This window comes from Sceloporus undulatus, chromosome 5 (assembly GCF_019175285.1).
Source record: "Sceloporus undulatus isolate JIND9_A2432 ecotype Alabama chromosome 5, SceUnd_v1.1, whole genome shotgun sequence".
In the NCBI taxonomy this organism is placed as follows: domain Eukaryota; kingdom Metazoa; phylum Chordata; class Lepidosauria; order Squamata; family Phrynosomatidae; genus Sceloporus; species Sceloporus undulatus.
The window spans coordinates 128,471,323-128,490,892 of NC_056526.1; the positions used below are offsets into that span (position 1 = coordinate 128,471,323).

The 19,570-nt window shown below is 37.9% G+C and overlaps 1 protein-coding gene across 7 annotated transcripts in view; it reads left to right on the forward strand.

Moving 5' to 3' along the window:
- Nucleotides 1-19,570, forward strand: part of SORBS2 (sorbin and SH3 domain containing 2) — a 245,847-nt gene that overhangs the window by 24,810 nt on the left and 201,467 nt on the right. For all 7 annotated transcript variants that reach the window (XM_042467681.1, XM_042467682.1, XM_042467686.1 and 4 more), the window contains exon 2: nucleotides 15,354-15,491. The gene's annotated coding sequence lies outside the window, so the exon portion shown is untranslated. The remainder of the gene's footprint in view (nucleotides 1-15,353; nucleotides 15,492-19,570) is intronic.

Below are 19,570 nucleotides of genomic sequence, written 5' to 3' on the forward strand. Positions count from 1 at the left end.
GTGATAATATCCAAAGCTTGTGTTAGTGATACCTTGATGATCTTTCTTGTAGCTGAGTTATGAACTGAGAGAAATCGATCCATCTCAGCCATGAACTAATTTGACATCCATTGTTTATCTGAAATAGTTGTTTCAAAGAGATTGTCAAAAACAAGGATCCTTATACCATCTGAGACTGATTCATCTTTGGTACTTTAAGATTGTCGCATTTCCAGACGCTACAGGTCTCCCCACAGAACCTTGGTTCTTTTTATTGTATATTCTCTGGGCAGTTCAACTTACTTGACTGTATTCTTTGGTTGATTTGAGAGGGCTTTTTTTTTTTTTACAAAATATCTACATGCACATAAATATTTTCAATATTAATTTCCACATTTTGAGCAATATTTTCAAAGAGATAGTCACCTGAGATTTAGAAAAAGATGGGCTCATTGGACTGTTTCCTCCTTTTCTCTAGTACACTGAGTGAAGTGAGAGGGTTTTCTTCTTCTCTCCCCAAAACTCTAAGCCACATCTACATCCTTGGACAGACAACAAAAGAGAGGACTGCAAAGTGATTCCATGAGCACCTATTTGTAAGGTACTCTTAATTTTTCAAAACAATGAGAATGAAGACAGAAACCCATCAGTGTTAAGACTACTGGTAATGGATGAAGCAACGTTGACTATACAGTACCTGTGTGAGTACTGTATCTCTATTTTTACTTGCAAAGACAGCCTTGCTGTGTGGCTGAAGAACAAGTCCTCTTTTCATGTCATCACTCTTAACTGAAACTCCTTTAAGGTTTTTGCTATTTCCTTCCCCCCTCCTCCAAGAATTTGTGGTCGAGTCTTGACACTGTGTGCTTGCTGTCATTACTAATCCATAAGAAAATTGCCAGTCAGAATATGTCAGTGAACACCTTGCATGCAGAAACACATCATGACACTGTTTAATTGGCACTCTCTCATGTTCCCTCTTTATTGTGACCTGTGCTGTCATCTCTTTTGCTTCTTCACAAGATTCTAAAGGAGTTTGCCTCTTATTTTGTGCCTGCTGTAAGGTTTCATATTGCCTGTGCTTAATGCCAAAAATTAATCCAATACCTGGGTCTTTGCAATAGATCTCATAATGTGGAGCAAAAACAATTTGTACTATTTGCCTTCCATGACGACTGTGCCATATTTCAGTATAGATTGATACATAATGTTAATTCACTACTGTTACCTAATCCACTAATTAGAATAGATGTGACAGCTTCCTCTGCCTCCATAGTTTAAGGAATCCCTATAGCCTGATCTCTTCCAATCTGATTTTACTTAAGCTTATTTTCCAGGTCATCAGTTCAGTTTCTAACAGACTGTCAGTGTGTGACATTTCTAGGAAGAAAAGTGTTCGTTCCCTCTTGACCATAATTTCAAGCCTTCCATTTTTGTATTCATTCTCTTGAGAGTGCTTTGATAAACTCTTCCCTAATTTATTATCTCTGATACTTGCAAATCTGGCTCCCTCAAATCTCGTCTCTCCTATTTGAGAGCGTAGCTTGACTAGCCAACACCCATCTGTTAGAAATTCACAAGTAAACCTGATTTTTTTCTTTGCAGAATTGTTGGCCTGTTTATAGAAAGTAGAGCAATTATCTTAGTGACAGTTATTGGCTTATAAAAAAATAAGCCAAGGCAGATCAATTGAGTTAATAACAATATGGAACAAAATTGTTCTTCTGTGTTGGATGAGGTCAAGATCCATCCAGTCCAGTTTTGTGTTTCCAGTTGCAGCCAGCCAAGAGCTTGAGATGCTCCGTAAAGGTAAGACCCACTCCCAATTTTCTAGTGCTAGAATTATGCCACTTAAGTTTGGGAAGGGAGCAAAGAAAAGTACAATACATGGCATTTCTGCAGGATTGCTCTTAGGGAAGGCTGGGTTTTCACATACATCCTCAAAATGGGATAGTGTTTCCAAAGGCAGCACTTCTAACATAACATTCAATGGCCAGTATTCACCTATGTGAGAAAATGGAACAGGTTCTCCAGTAATCTCTCCTGATACTCTGCAGGATGTTTTGTATCCTTGGTTAACCCAACTATAACCTATAAACTACATCTCTTTTGCGTCTGCTCTCCCAATACAGTAATAATACCCTGGATTCTGTTATCAAGTGACATTCAAGTATGATGCTACAGTGAAACCACAAGGACTAACTTTTAATGTAAAGTTTAATCTGCCTGTCTCCTTAAATTCATGACAGTTATAATTGGCTCTATTTCTTGAAGTGAATTTAATTCAGTGATGGTGGATGTCCAAAATTTATGAAGAGATGGACTGTTTGTTCTTCTGTTGCATTGTACTGTGTGGCAAAGTGCAAATTAAATCATATTCTAGGTGTCTCTCTCTTTCACTTAAAAATAATAACATAGTTCTAATAAAAAATCATGTGTAAAGTTGTGACCTTGTTGAATGTTAGGAGCAATAGGTTGGCAGTGTTTCCAGATTCCTTTTTAAACAATAGACTTCTGTTCTTATTTCTGGGGCGGGTGGATGTTTGTATGTCAATCTCCTGAAAGTGTTTTTAAATTGTCACATGGACAGTTTAAATACTGCTTCTGAATACTGCAAGCTTGGGGTCTCAGAAAAGGGCAAATGATGAGCCCCAAATCTCTTTTGCTTGGGTTAGACTCCAAACTGATGAAGAACTCTCTTCTCTCATCTAGCTAATTTGATCCTCCATATATCATCCTCACTTGCCCCTTACACATATTGAGGTACTCAGTAGGAGCAGTGGCAGTGTTCCAGCTGTGATAAGAGAAGAAGGAAGTGGTAATAATCAATCTCTTCCTTCCCTTTCTCATTTGCTGGCGCCACGCAACCTGGCTTACTTCTGAGAAAATCTGGTTCAAGGCAAGAGATCTTTAGTGTGCTTTGCTAGCACTAAACATTTTTGAAAGTGTTGAAACATAAATTGGCTGAGTTGTAATGATAAGGTCTCACCCAAGAAATCATGCTTCAAACCTAGTGTGCAATCTTGATTTCTAGGGAGCACTCAAGCTAAAATTTCCCACTTCAAACATCACAGGAAACCATGATTTGACAGAGCAGCAACATTTTTGTTGAGCTCAGCTTGCAAGGGGAAAAGGGAATTCACAGGTATGGGTCTCCTTTCCTGCCCAACAAGCTGCAGTCCGAACTGTATCAAATCACCTCATACTCTCCAGTGTAGCCTCCTGCCTGTTCTGTTACTTCTGTTTTGCCAATGGTACTGAGTGAGGTGAAGAGAGCAATGGCTTGCCTAACGCTACCTAAAGAGTTTCTGGGTTAAATGATATTTGAATCTCATACTTGGTGCATTATGTCCAGCTCTTACAATCAGGCCAAGTTGCTTCTGATTCACATTATCTAGCATGCCATTGTTATTCCTCTGCATGCCAAATGATATGCTATATCCTTTCAAAGTTTACTTGATCTGGTCATTTTCATTTTGAAGAAAATGAAGGTGTGGAGCCCCGATCCAGAGCATGTCCAGACATGGGCCCATGGGCCACTTTCCTGCTGAATGTTGTTTACCCTGGAAGTCTTGTTTGCAGTAAACAGTAGTGTTGAGATTTTTAGTAGGATATGTACTTAGGATGCAGGGCCTGGGAGCTATTTTTCTATAAAAATGAACAGCTCAAGCATATTTTTTGTTGAAGAATGAATATTGTAACATGTGGTTTGGTCCTACATATACCCCTAAGGTGCACAACTGAAAGTAATTTAAATGGGACAGGTACCTAGGGGGAAAAAAGACAGTTGGGGTATACAGTATATGGATTTGTATCCTGGTTCATTTGATTTTACATTTTTGCAGTAAAGACAGGGTCTTCCCTTTGGATTTTGACAGTATCAATTATTTATTTCCATTGGCAGTGGACTATGTATAACACTGAATACTTTGTATTTCTCAGTGGTTCAGATAGATATAATCTTTGTCATCCCATATCTTCTATTTTTTCCTTCGTCATTTCTGTGTCACTGTAGCAATAGGCACTCATCTCTTACTGTGATCTGTCTTTCTGAATTGCCCCTACGCAAGAACTGAGTTCTTGTTCTGCCCAGGACTAAGGGGCATTCAACATTGTAAACTTTTCATTGCCTCCAGGATGGTAGCATTTAGTCATACATATGCACATGATTTGTGATTTGTGTCAGGTGACCTTTATAAAAACACAGTTATTTTAAATGTTACAAATACACAAACATGCTATTGTCAGGGATACTTGAAGCTCTGTTTTCTGTGCTGACTTTATGCTTTTCCTTGATGGTGAACAAATTAGACTCTTGACATTTTTTCTCAGAGAGAACAATGAAAATTGTTTCTGCAAAATGGTGAAACAGATACCCTTTGATTCTGATACTTGCTTTTTCCAAAGAGCAGAAAAGGTATTCGGTTTCTTTTGGACAGTACTCCAGTTTTGGGATATTTGTGTCATTGCTTACCCATCCACTCCTAGAGTGTCTGCAGATAGAAAATGAAATCATCAAGAAGGCTAGCCTAAAACCCTTCTTCATTACATCTGCTTTTCTATGCATGTTTGCATGTGTATATGTTGTAGCATTCAATTATGTAAGCTACTGTTCAAACTGATACAAGAGAGAAATTAGTTGACCTCCATAGTGATGGCTGTGCAGGTTCTAGTTCCTTGAAGCTGGCAATTGAAACTGTTTCTCTGCAACACAGGAAAATGAAATAAACTATTTGTGATTGGACATCCTTCCTGCCATCTCATATGTCTGCTCCTGACAACCTCACCCACATCTTTATGAATTCAACTGAGTGAATGCAAGAAATACTTAAAACAGGATCGTTGCATGTTTACACACAGTCTTCTTGCAATGAAAACATTTGTTATGCTTGTAAGGGACTGTGGGTAGCAGCTGTGGCATAGGAGAAAGAGAGACAACTAACGGCCTGAACAGACAGGCTTTGGGTCACTTTGGAGGTATGCTGTTTACATGACACATGCATCTTAAGAAGCCAGAAGCTGTGCCAGAGCCATGCTCCAGTCCTTAGGACCAGAGCGTGGCTTTGGCATGGCTTCCGGCCTCTTAAGATGCATACATTTTTTAAACAGCATATTATACCTCCAAAGTAAAGCAGCTCTGAAGCAGCTTTATTTTGGCCTGTCCATTTGGGCCCTGTTATCAAATGGCACATGTTAGCAACTGCACAGTCCCTAACCCTAGCACGTACTGGCGACACAATAATGGTGTTGCCCCGTGTACATGGTTGCCACCATTATGATATAACAGACGTTGTGCCTCACCAGTTACATCACGAGTGCACCATTGGTGGGTTCTTTTTCCTCCACAAGGAAGCTGCACGGTTTGGCAGCTGTGGCTTCCCTGCAGAGAAAAAAATGGCAGACTGCCATTTTTCGGCGGTCTGTACTGCGCCATAATTAAGTACTTGAACCATGAGGAGTAGCAGCAGCATTAATTTTACAACTATACTTCAGTTAACAAAGTCTCTGATAGTGAAGCTCCATTTTACAAAAGTTTTTTTATGTCCAATCTCCTGCTTTTCTTCCTTACCCCCTGTAATGAAGGAGGGTTTTTTGGCTTATATACTCAGCATTTGGAAGATGGTGAAGCAAGGCTGGAGAAAGATAGATTTTCGAGTGTTCAGTTGCAGCAGTGTATGAATAAACAGTAAACAATAAACACAGCTTGAGATGCGAAAGAATGGAATTTTGCTCTGGCCAGTCAAATAGTAGTCATACATACCTGCCTACAGTAGGCAAGGTAAATAGCAGAATCCCCTAGTAAGTATGCTTGAACAACAAAAGAGAAAAAAGGTAATATAGACAAACTTGCCTCACCAGCTACCCTCGCATGTTTAAAAAAAGCAGAAAACTGAAATCATAAGAGAAGTAGGGGCTTGTGAAAGAAATAATAATAATAATAATAATAATAATAATAATAATAATATTTTTTATTTATATACTGCTTTTCCAAAAAGATCAAAGCGGTTTAAAAATGTACCACACACACTTCTTTCAAAAATTCAGTTTTTTAAAACCAATCCCAGAAGCAGTTTTTAAGGAGTCTTCAAATTGTCCCTAAAAGACACAAAATGTTTTTGTTAATTTATTCACGACTTACCTGGCCTTGTTGCTTCATTTCATACATGCATTTAGTTTTGAATGAAAAGTTTGCTGAAATATGTTGAACTGCACTTCTTTCTTGTGGTGTAAGAATCTACTGTTTAGTTCTACTTCAGATACCAAATGTTATTTCTGTCTCTGGTACCAAATTTACAATCACTTAAGTAATGTCCAGAATGCATCTACTTTATTAACTGGAGTATACCTTTGTTTATTTATTTCCTAGCTTTTCTTTCGGGAACTGGAACTCCACCTGGCTTACAAAAATTAAACACAGATAAAAGCATATATAATTGTTTAAAAATTACAATACATTAGTGTTAAAATTGCATGATTAAGACCATTAAAAATATCCATTACATATACAAGTAATATATAAAAACAAAAATAGTACAGGACACTATTAGAATCCCTTTCCATATAAACAATAATTTCCTCAGATCCTGTTAGAAAAAGGATGTCTTCAAAAGGATAATAAAGAAAGGAAGTTCCAGAGCTTGGGCACAGTCATTGAAAAAGCTCTCTCTTGTGTTTCTGTCAGATGTGCTTGTGAGCGTGATGGAAACTAAGGGCCCTTTCACATTACACAGTTACTGCATTATGAATCCAATGTTACTACATACTGTGGAATCCTGGGATTGGTAATTTAGTGAAGCATTAGAATCTCTGTCTGATAATTCTAAATGCTCCTCCCTAAACTTAAATCCCAGGATTCAATGGAATAGAACGATGGCAGTGAAAGTGGAATCATATAACTAACATTGGCCCAGGACAGACGGAACAAAAGCGGCGTGCTGCCACTGATACTAGAGTTCTACAGCACGCAGCAGCCGCACACTCCTGAACCCTAGCACGTGATGGCGGTGCCATCTTGGTGGCGTCCCGTCCACACAGGCGCCGCCATGATGATGTAAGTGATGCGCAGTGTACAGGTGTCACTGTGTGTTGCTTTCATCACGAGTGCACCAATGGTGCACTCCTGACGTCTGTGTGGCATCAGAAAAAGAACCAGTTTTTTCCAGGTTCTTTTTGGGGTGGAGGGACGCTGTGCAGTTTGGCTGCTGTGGCATCCCTCCAGGGGAAAACCGGACTCCTCCAGCCTGCCTTGACGGAGAGGTATGTATCAGGCCATTGTGAAATTACGCCATGAGAAGGGACTTCCCTGAAGATTTCAAAGCTTGGCCAGGCTCATATTGGAAGATACGATCCCTCAGATAGTCTGTCTTCAATCCATCAATGTTGTGGCATATTCAAGTATAGGTTATCTAAATGGGCATACTCTGTCATATGAGTGTGCTTGGACCCTTGAGATGTTCAGGGGAGTCCCATCTCTTGGTCGTGCCATCGTTAAGGAAGTACCGAGGAAATGCAAGAAAGGGCCTTTTTAGTAGCTTTTAGGCAATTTAATTACATTTTTGCATATTTTATTTCTACTTGCTTTAATTGATCCCAGTTCTACGGAAAAGGTGGGACATAATTGAACAAAATAATGATAATAGTAATAATTGTATTTATCATTATTTATGGGTCATATATTCAATGACATTATGTGTGTTAATAGGATATATACATAGATTCTAGGTTGTAATAAGAGTACAAAAGTGACAAGCATTCTTTGATCAATTTTCTCATAAAATTTCTTTAATAGATCCTACAGTTAAAAGGCTTCTGCATAGTAGGGAAAATATACAAACAGCTGAAGAGTGTCTTAGAAGGCTTAGTGGATGCAGCAGCCAGAGAACTATGTACAAACTTGATTGTCTTTCTTAAACCAGAACTGAACAACAGCAGAGAATGCCTGATGTACCCAGGCAAATGTGTCACCATATATTGAAAAAGACTTGAAGGCACACAACAACAGTATATTCGTAGAGGTGGGACTTCTTCCACAGAGGCAGGAAGTAAAGTGTTGCCCCCATAATATTGCATCAACAGACACATCATCCCATGTCCTGGTTGGAGAAAGAGGAGGAGATGAAGTGGCACCTTTCTGCTGGAGAAAGAAAACCTGTGGATAGCTTGCTGCCTGCCCACCCACTGAGGCACCTAAAGAAGCCTCTTCTTTCCCATGTTGGAAGGAAGAAGACATGTTAGTATGGCAGAGGCAAAACAACAGCACCCATGCAACCACATGTTCCAAAGACAGAGGCATAGGTAACTACAACCAGATCTCCCAGTGTTGTTAGCAGCTGGTTCTTCTGTACAAAGCCAAATGTTTCCTGAATGTCTGGCTCTGTGAATCATCAAATTCAGCCTTTGTAGGTGGGTGAGGATAACTTGGAAAATAACCACAACTCAGATAATTTGCTTCATTATCCCTTTTACAAAGCCAGGCTTTGAGGACCCACAGAATCAGACATTCAAGAAACAGCTGGTTCTGTACAGCACAGCTGGCTACTGATGATGCTGGTGCTAAGAAAATCAGGGTTGTGACTGTTGTCGTCTGTGCCTCCTGCTTGGCGAGAAGGCATCAATCCAGGGAACCCCAAGATCTAAAGATTTGCAGAGAACATAAGAGAAGTCTAACTAACCCAGCAACCTGTCTCAAACACAAAAGGTTAGAGAGATGCCACTCTGTGTTTTGGGGCAGCGCATGCAGCAGTGGCATTCCTTATTGTTTGTCCCCAGCATATCTTTTTAAACGATATACTGCTGATGAATATAGAAATTCCAGTTAACAATTATGGCTATACACATTTCATAGATAAATGCATGTACAATAGGCATAATACTTTCCTGATATTTGTAGCAAGGACTGTATATTTTAGGAGAAATGCATTATTAGCAATTTAATACAGCAATGTGTACATATTTAATAAAGCATACATATGAAAAATGTATTTTAAAAAATTGGCAGTTGTTAATAATATTGCCTAAAATTATATTATGTCAGAATCTGCAGCTGTAGCCTAGATGGAGATATGGAGTTTCTGAATTCTTTTTCAGAACTGTTTTTAATTAATAGGCTTTTAGAGTTAGTTGTATATGGTTGAGAGAGAACCTGCATTATTTTTAATAACATTTACAGCCTATAAAACATACATTTTTTGAAAGCAATCAAAAGTGGGGAGTTATAGGTGCCATAAATGATTAACACACCAAAGTAGCACTACTTAACCAGCTTACTAAATGCTATAAAAATGGCAGGTAAGATAAGATTTACAACCAAACAATTAAATTGCCAGACTGAATTTTGTGCTGCTGGTAAATGAGGCAATCTTAAGAGGTAAATGGAAGCTGTCTGCTGAGAATACTGTTTCAAGGAAAAGAAAGAATTATAGCTCTGCAGCGAAGCATTTATTTGATTCTTCTTGCCTCTTGCTGGCTGGGGCATGAGTAGTTGTGTCTGCTTATACTCTTTTGTGAAAAAGCCAAATAGCAGTGCTGATGATTGAGCAACAGGAGGACAGAATTTAAGATTGGAAAGAGCAATTCTCTGAAGAGCAGCTAGAACTGAAACAAAATACTGAACTACTCTCTGGTCTAAGCAAGAACCCAATACCTGGTCGGTAATATCTAACCAGGACCCTTTTGACCGTGATAGCTCTTACTTTAGGGGGAATTTGCTGTTGCCTTTATTTTGCCACTCAGTCAGATGCCTGAAGACATAATTCTGCCTACTGCTTTGAAGTGCTCTCTTCCCTGAGAACATGTTGTTGGGCCCTATATTCTGAAACATTTTCTAGAAAGTGTGTGTTTCTTTGAGAGATGGAAGCTGTCTTCTTCAAGAGGTGAGAAAAGGAAGAGGGAGCTGCAAGCAAGAATAAATGACTGTTCGATAAAGGTCACTGTTCTGAGGCAAGCCAAGGGTTCTTTGCAGTTATTCACAAGCAACAATATAGAACTCTATGCAGAGCCAGTTCAAAATAGACAGGCTGTCATATATATGCATTTAGTATGCTGTGGGCATTCCTTAGGTTAGAAAATAAAATAGATAGCATTAAATTTTCATTCATGGTCTTGATGCTCCTTATGCCTGCGTTGTAATTTGAGTGTGTTTGGAGAAAGATAACCAGATCCAGCTTCTATGAGCGAAAGCTGGGTTTCATGCATTTCATTAGTTTTTTCAGTTAAAAATAAACAAAAGAATTGCAAGTGAGGAGTAAAGACAGTGATAAGTATTATGATCTAATTTAAATGCAAATACATACAGTTTGCTGTATGTTATTGGTTTTTAATAGTTATATCATTTTAAATTTTATATTGTTTAATCTTTTTTTAAGGAGGAGATACTTTGTATATATGGACGTACTATTTTAACTGTTGTAAATCGCTTTGATTGTTTTAACAAAAAGCGGGGTATAAATAAAAGTTTTATTATGTATTTATTTATTAATACATGGAGCCCTGGTGGCACAGTCGTTAAATGCCTGTACTGCAGCCATTCACTCAAAACCACAAGGTTGCGAGTTCAAGACCAGCAAAAGGGCCCAAGCTCGACTCAGGCTTGCATCCTTCCGAGGTCGCTAAAATGAGTACCCAGACTGTTGGGGGCAAATTAGCTTACTTGCTAATTAGCTTACTTGCTGTTCACTGCTATGATCTTTGGAATAGCAGTATATAAATAAAACTATTATTATTATTATTATTATTATTATTATTATTATTATTATTATTGCTGGTTGTAAACTAGAATCACAGTAGCACCACTTATAAATATGCTTTTCTTATCCTGGTTGTAGGGTGGTCTGGTTGCTATTTGAACAGTTGCAAGTAAACAGAAGTGAGAAGGCATCTCTTGGCAATTTTCCCTCAAACCTAATTTTGTCTATGGCTATGCTGGTAGCACTGTTTATAATATAACAGAACTGCAGTCTATGGAGTGGACCAGTCTAATCCTGCCTTAATAGCCTCACTGGTACTAACACTGCTCTGAATCCCTAACCAGGCACCATGCCATAGATGGGGAGAAGAGAGAACTATTAATGACTGAATAAGATTGGAGCCAGCTGACCAAAACATATGCTTGGACTGAGGAAAATGAATATTGTGACATTGTGCCCATAGTAATATAATTTAGAACCTTTCATAAATTATGTCCTGGGTGGTCTGGAGCGACATGTCATTATCTTTTACATTTTTATCCTATCCTTCCATGACCAAAAAAAAAAGCATTCAAGCTGGGCAACAGATAGAATCAAAAACAAAGTTACAAATATATTAAGCAATAAGATCAGCAATGATAACAATACTCATGTCATTATAATCAAAAATTTGATCAAATCATTAAAATATATTAAATTACAAAGCAGAGGAGAATGGATGCTTCAGTTGTCAGCACATGCTGAGGAGTGGTCAGCAGTTGTGAAGGATAAGTAGTGTGTGTCATGTGGAGATGGAGAGATTATTGGAAAAATGTTTTTTAAAAAGATCACAAAATAGTTTTCTCGGGTGCCGGGAAAACCTTACAAGGAGGATCCTAGACGGGCAAGAAACTTTGCAGTTCAGGATTTCTTCTGAAGAAAAAAATTGTACATTTTTTTCATAGAAAATAAAGATTTTGCACAGAAACAAGTTTCTTGCACCAAAAACAGCCTTTTATGCACATAAAATGTAATTTTCTGCACAGGAAGCTTGTTTTCTCTGCAAAAAGAAAAAAAAAGGAAAAAAGAATTCTGCATAAACATCCTATAATCATTTTTTCTGCATGGAATAAGTCATAAACTGTTCAGAACAGTTCTCAAAAATCGCCTCCTCTGAGACGGATTGGGAACGGAAGCAAAGGGAAAGGAATGAGTGAGGGACTTCTGTAAAATGCATCCCCCACTCGTTCTGTTTCCTTCCCGGCCCATTCCATTCTGTTCTCATTCCGTTCCGGGGAGCCTGTGCGATAAGGTCCAGTGAAATCTTTGCTTTCTGGTGGTTCATGGTACACTAACTTTGTCTCATGTGCTAAATTATTAAAAATGTTGTCTATAAAATTACCTTCAGGCTGTGGAGATTACCGCACTACCCTCTTATAGCACTGCTATTCCACTTTTTTATTATTTATAAATACATCTTACAATACAAACATCTAAAATCTTCCATCCCATCCGAACCTACATTAACATAAAACCTATACACATAACACAAAAACAAAAAAACATTATTCCGTTCAGTCACATACATCTAACATAAAACATAAAACACTGTGACTTTTCTTGGTCAGTCCTTGAACCGTTTCATTTCCCATTATTTCTGCATATCTTCAATTTCCTTTCATCTTTCTGTTTTCTCTTCACATGAACACATTGTTTCTACTCCTTATTACAAATTTAACTTCCATTATTTTCCATACTTCCATACTCATCTATCTTTTATCTAATTTTATCAATTTTTCCTAGTTATTTTTAAATTTCATTTTGTATGTTTGGCCATTTTTTCCTTATAAATACATACAATTTTTTCCCAATTACTTGTATCAGAATTTTCCCTTCCTTCCAATTTCTCCATTTCCTTTTTGTTTTCAATTAGTCTCTTTGAAATTATATCTGCTTTCATCATATCTAATAATTTGTTCATCCATTCCTCAAGCTTAATGTCTTTTTTAATATTCCAATATCTGGCATATATCAATCTAGCAGCCGTCAACATATAAAAGATCATTTTGCCAAACTGTTTTTCCACTTTTTCTTCTATCATATTAAGTAGTAAGACTTCTGGCCTAAATTGCAAATCTATTCCAATTATTTCTTTTATCTCCTGTTTTACCATTTTCCAAAATTCTTTAGCTTCTGAGCACTCCCACCACATGTGAAAAAGGTACCCTTTTCCTTAACACATTTCCAACATTTATTTTGTCCTTTTCCATATATTTTGCATAATTTATCAGGGGAGAGATGCCACCTGTATATTATTTTCAGATAATTCTCCTTTATATCCTGGCAGGTAGTATATTTAAGTCTTTTTTTCCAGGATATTTCCCATTGTCTTAATTCCAACGGTTTTTTTTTTAAATCCTTGGCCCACCTTATCATATTTTCTTTTATTATATCTCCTTCTAAATTATATTCCAGAAGTTTTTTATATACTCTGGATAACATTGCCGATTTCCCCCCCAATATAATTTCTTCTAAATTTGTCAATGTTCTGGTGAAATTACTTATTTTTTTGTCAGTTCTAAATCTAGACACCAATTGATGGTATAAAAACCATTCATATTTACGTCCTTCTGCTCTGATTTGTTCTAATGGTTTCATCTCAAAGTTTTTTCTATTTCCTTTTAATATCTCTCCATATGTTAACCAACCTTCTTTTTTTTTGAGAATCGGTATTAAACAGTGCCTCATGGGGGGATAACCACATCGGAGTAGCAGAACAAACCCATCTTTTGTATCTCTCCCATATTCTATACAATGAAGCTCTTGCATTCTGGGGTTTGTAATTCACTGAGGCCTAAGAGCTCTCTGGCTGAGAATTCTAAATGCAAACGGCAAACATCAGAATTCAGCAGGAGGCAGACAGAGCAGTGAAAGTGAAATAGCAGCGCTATAAGAGTGTAGTGGGATAATCTAGTATGTGTATAACGTATATATGAAACATAAATGAATATTGTGTGAGTCCTAGGAAATGTGTTGAGTGCTTTCCTTTCCTCTCTGTTCTTTAAAATTTGACTATGTTGGTTCACTCTTGTAACTTGGACTTTGTGTGTGTGTGAGTACCAGAGCTTCTTGTAAACGATGTCCTTGAATGTCAAAAACTAGGATATAGGATAGATTTACCCCATAATGAAAACTATAAAATATCTGATTGATCTGGGCATTTAACTGGAAGATTGCACAAGATCTGAAAATAGAACAAAGCACTCTCTCACTCTCTCTCTCTCTCTCTCTCTATATATATATATATATATATAGTGCTAATTTGTTTGTACTTTATAGCTTGAATAAAAAGGTTACCTTTAGGTCACTAGTGGTAATAAAAAATCCTATCAAGGAAAGTACAAAATAAACTTTGGGAAAGAAGGGTTATTGATGATGCAGGGTTTCTATGGAGAGTCACACTTAGGAAAGCAGTTTAGAAAGGACACCTGGACAGTTTTTTTGGCATGGTAGAAGAATTTGAACAAAGCCAATAGATAATTAATTTTTTCCTCTCCCAGTTGATGATGATACCTTCTGAATCAGAAAATCCTAGGTCTGAATCTTTGTTCTGCCATGATCTCAGCTTGCCTTTCAGCCTCAGTCTCCTTCCTCCATCATCCAAATGAGGATAATAATAGTGGGCCTCCTGCCCCCTCCCCACTCCAGAGCTCACTTTTAGCATCACAGAGGACTGAAATGAGGCATGGGGGGTATATCCCTATTCCACTACTGTTGGAACGTGACCAATACAGTTATTTATTTTTTATGAAACTAGTGTACAGCCCAATAGTCCAAGCTCTTTAGGTGGTTTACAAAATGAGGTTTTTACATTTTTGAAATCAAATATTACATTAAAATGTAATGTAAAATAAGAAACAAAGAAAACTAGATGTGTAAAGTACTTTAAATGAGAGAGTGTATTATATTTGCATGCTAAATTACTCTTTGAGACAAATTTGCTTTAAGGTGCCTGATGAATAACTATTAAAAACACTTGCAGTAGTATCAGAACTTGAAGAGACCTCTGGTTTGTTTTACACCCACAGGACTGAGCCATTTGATAGCTGAAATGCTGATATGACCCCACTTTCCTCTTTCAAATAAGTACAACAATGTCAATAACCTCAGGTCACTAATACTCAGAAATAGTCAGACAGCTGATTCTGAAAATTTATTTGCAAACTGGAAATAAACTTCTGGCTTCCCTCTTAGGAAGCTACCGGTAAGTTTGTTGCTGGGCACTGATGCTAGAGAGACCAAAAATAAAGATCCATGGATGCAAAATAAAGAAAATGGAGGAAAGAGAGTTTATGCCTCAGAGCAACTGGGTTAATTGTGTTAGAAGGAGCACAATACTGACTTTTTTACCCAGGGGCTAGCCACTCTGAGTCCAAGAAAAATGAAGGAAATCTCAATCTGTTTCTTGTGCAAATGGGCAATATTTGGTCTGAAACCAATTTCTCTCAACATCGCAAGTGTGTATGTGGAATTTGAGCAGCGAACAAAGTTACTGTGAGTTTCCTGCCTCTGTACTTTTCTGGTTTCTCCTATTGCAGACAAACTCAGCGGGTGCTGAAAATAGCTCAAATGCTCCTAGAACAGTAGCCGCAGCCAGCAGCTGAAATTCTTCTGGGCTCTTATCGCCTTCTCTTTTCCTCACTGTTGCAGGTTCTTGTTCTTCAGTTAAACTTAGACCTTCGGAGAAGCTAAAAGTGAAGAAAGGACTAAGTTAACAAGACCTGGATTTACAAGAACAAAAATATTTGCCTCTCCTACATCAGGAAAACAAGAAGACTCATCTGACTGGTAATTCCCTTTCCTGTGTGTGTGTGTGTGTGTGTGTGTGTGTGTGTGTGTGTGTGTTAGGGATTTACAGTTTTGTTCTGTATTCATAGCTGACATTCCTTCTTCGTTAATTAAGATACTGTATGAACCTGCCACAGAGAAATTCTAAGAGTTACTGTTGCTGGAGTACACACACACATACACACGTACACATAGACAGAGTCTCCTTTGAAATCTTAATGTGCTTATAGCATGCAGAAGGAGGACTGTATTTCAACATTGTATTGTCTCATCTTGTGTGATAATTGGCCCTCAGCTACTCTCTCCTGCTGCTTTTTGTTTCTTAACCCCATCTTTTGTCCTATCTCTACTCTTTGACTGACAAGAGTTTATAAATATCTTTGTTACTCCCCTATTGTCCCTAGTTTGGTTGGTTGTGATCTCGTTTCTGGTAACCTGGTTCCCTTTTCTGAGGTCTCTTTCACAGTACAGTATTGCAGCATATTGATACCACTTTAACTGTCATGTCTGAATCTTATGGAATCCTGAAGTGTGTAGTTTGGTGAGGCACTATAGCTCCCTGACAAAAAATTCTAAGTACTGCAAGTCCCAGGTTTCTGTAGGATGGAATCATGGCAGGTAAAGTAGAATTAATCTGTTATAAATGTATTATATGAACATATTACTGCTGACATATGTCAGCTTGCTTGTACTGTCTGCCCTACAGAATTGAGGCAGATCACTGAGGGATTAGACTGATGGTCACTTCCTAGAAAAATATGTACATGAAGGGGAGATTGTCATTAGTTAGTTGCATCATGCTTTTCAAAGATGCCTTACAAGAATGTGACATAGTAACATAATACAGTAAAAAAGACTTCACACCAATAATAAGCACATAGTGATAACATTTAAAACCAGCAGATGTCCAATAAAATCAAGCACAAAAAACACATTCTGGAATTCTACAAATAAAGTTTACAGAATCTGTGCTAAAATAGGGAAGAAGCCTGTTGAAGACAGTACCTTCACGACCCACCAAGCTATTTTTCCTAGTACTCACTAATCAGATTCAGTGGTGGATGGCACCCACTGCAGAGTGGTTCAGTGGAGAAAAGGACCACCAGAGACAGAGGCAAGGGATTACCAGAGATGGAGCCATTTTTGGAATCTCTAGGTGTTTATACCACAGGACAGAGAAACTGAATCATATGAGCTTTAAGATCATAAGTGCAACATAACAGACACATCCAGACAAAGGGATAGAATTCAGAGACATAGTCTGGAATATCAGTATGCAAAGGGATCATATAACACTTTTGACACTGCCTGGGAAAGAAATTGTAGCATAAGCTTTCATAGACTTAGATCCAAAACAGATAGGCCAAAAGAGTCACCGTCAGGGTGTGTAGGGGGCATGGCATTTACATGACACATGCCCCAAACACTGCCAGAAGCTGCTCCGAGGTAAAGGTAAAGAGGCACCTTGAAAAGGAGTGGAGAAAACCACACCATTTTCAGAAACCAGTTTAAAATGGCAGTGGCAGGGTGGATTGGTGGCGCACATGTGTGGTTGTCACAGCACCAGGGTGAGCATGCCAGGCGGCCCCAGTCCGCCCTTTTTGGCCAATCTGTTTTGCCCCTTATTCTGCTTCCTCAGATGCATCTAAATTGTAGATTAGGTTAACAAAATCTTATGATCCATATTCTTTCACACTTTCTCAAAGGTGCTACAAGATCCCCCTGCATCAGTCCAGAAAAAATAGCATAATGTTAATGATTCATTGCAGATTATAGCAATAGGGAATCCTGAGAGAGGGCTTGCCTTCAAACCTGAGTCTTGGAGAGTAAAGAAGTGAGATAATCATGATGAACCATATTCTCTAGGCATAAATCCCATGTCACATTCCTCCTAGCCAGAAAATCTGCTGCTTCACCTCTTTGCAAGTAAAGGCATTTTTTCTAGTTATTATTTTAATTTTTTTTCTGTACAGCGTTTTGAGTAACTCCTTTGTTTTGGAGGCCTAAAGGGGGTTAAAAATTAATCAAATCCATTTTTTAAAAAATATATATTTAAAATAAGGTCCCCTTGATAAAGAACTGAACAAGCTTTAAATGCATTGGATATGTAGCACTAATAAAAATAATCTTCTGTAGTATCAATATTTTATATATTTCTGCTAGAAAGAGAGAATATGTGTGTGAGTGTGTGTTATATTTTTATCTTGTTTTTGTTACTTTCGTAGTTCAACAGGTCTATTCTATGGCAGAAAGTGAAAGGTGGTACAGTATATGCTTTGCACTCCATACTGTAAAATTATTCTCTGACTTTTTTTCATGAAAATGTTTGACTAACAGGAATGGAGAATTATGTGCCAAGGAATGTCTTATGTATAGTAATTTTCCACTACTTTAATACTTAAATGCCCTCAGTTAGCTTACAAAAGCAAAATAACATACAAATAAAACTGCTCTGAAATTGGAACGAAGTGATGCCAAGTTTAAGTTCAGGATTAATTTTTATAGTGAACAAATGTTGCTCCTGCAAATAGGGGGTCTGTAACTGAAGTGCTGACCTAACCTGAATAGAAGGAATATGAAGGCAGCCCTGTTGTACTTCTGAATGAAGGGGAAGTCTCTGGAGAGGAATGGAATGTCTTTCTTTTAGTAAATATACCTCAGCATTCATGGAGAACAAACAGTAACATTTTGTACAGGTTCCTTCTTTGACAGGGTGCTCTTTGTTTGGTCTCTAATAGTGTCACCTATTTATTTATTTAGAAGTCTCCATTTGCTTTTTAAAATTTTTACTAAGTTTTCTCCCATGGAACTTTTTAAGTCTTCAAAAGCTTAGTGGCATTAGTTGTAGAGCTGTAAGTAAAAGGATAAGCAGCACCTTACTTACTTAAACAAGGCTGAAGCCCTATAAACATTTAACCCAGAAGTATGTCCCACTCAGCAAAGAAGAATTTTGTTTCTGAGTAAACATGCATAGCATTGCGTTATACTCAAGCATGAACTGTCATCTGTGTTTGAATATATACTGTACTGAAAACAAATAGTACATACCCTGGTTGTATGGTTACATTTCTGATAAACTAGCTGTCTCGAAAATATGTCAAACTAGCTATCTCGGTATATTTCAGATCTTGTTTCCAGTCAGCATTGCACCTATTGCTAGAGAATTCTTGCTTATCAATTTTACTGTGTCTTGAAAACTCCTTTGCATAAATCCAGTGATCTGTCTAAGGCTCAGCCTGGTTACTCACCCCAATTGAGCTATGCTGCCCATGCACTTTCTTTTCAGAGAACAGTGTGTGTATCCATCCTATACAATGATATCATTTTCATACTACTTTAATTGCCCTGTGCTGTGGAATCCTGGAATTTGTAGTTTTGTGAGATACGTAGAGTTATCACTTAGAGATCTCTAGTGCTGTAGTTCAACGGAGGGCACTAGAGGATTCTAAGTCCCCCACCAGACTACAAATTGCAGGATTCCATAATATGGAGCCTTGGCTGTTAAAGCAGAGTGTACATGGACCCAATGTAGTTCTGTATTATGTGTATCTATTCCCATGCATGAAAAGTACATGGAGGTGCCTATGTATGCTGAGGTCATTCTTGATGTTCTTTCCAGAAGACAGACTTGTCTCTAGATTTGGATTCAGTCTTTTTTCTGATATTGTAAGTATTTGGTAGAATAGTATGAAAGAACATGAGAAGAATAGTTAGAGGTCAAACATAATATAGAAGATTATCGCATGGAGGCAAAACCGTCCCCCGATATGTTCTAACGAGCACGAGCGCATGCGCGCACGGAGCGTGATGGGAACCCGATGGGAACCAGAACACTAGTTTACCACACGGTGGAATGCCGCCGCTGCCGCCGGCGTTCCCATCGGGTTCCTGATGTGTTCCAGGAGGCGCCATTTCTGGGAACAGTTTCAAAAGTGTTATTCTGTATGAAATTCACATGTGGTTATTTTGCACAGAAAAAGCATTTTCTGTACAAGAAGCTAAATTTTCTGCACAGAAAATATTTTTGTGTGGAAAACATTTGTCAAGAAATATTATTTTCCACACAGAAACTGCTGTTT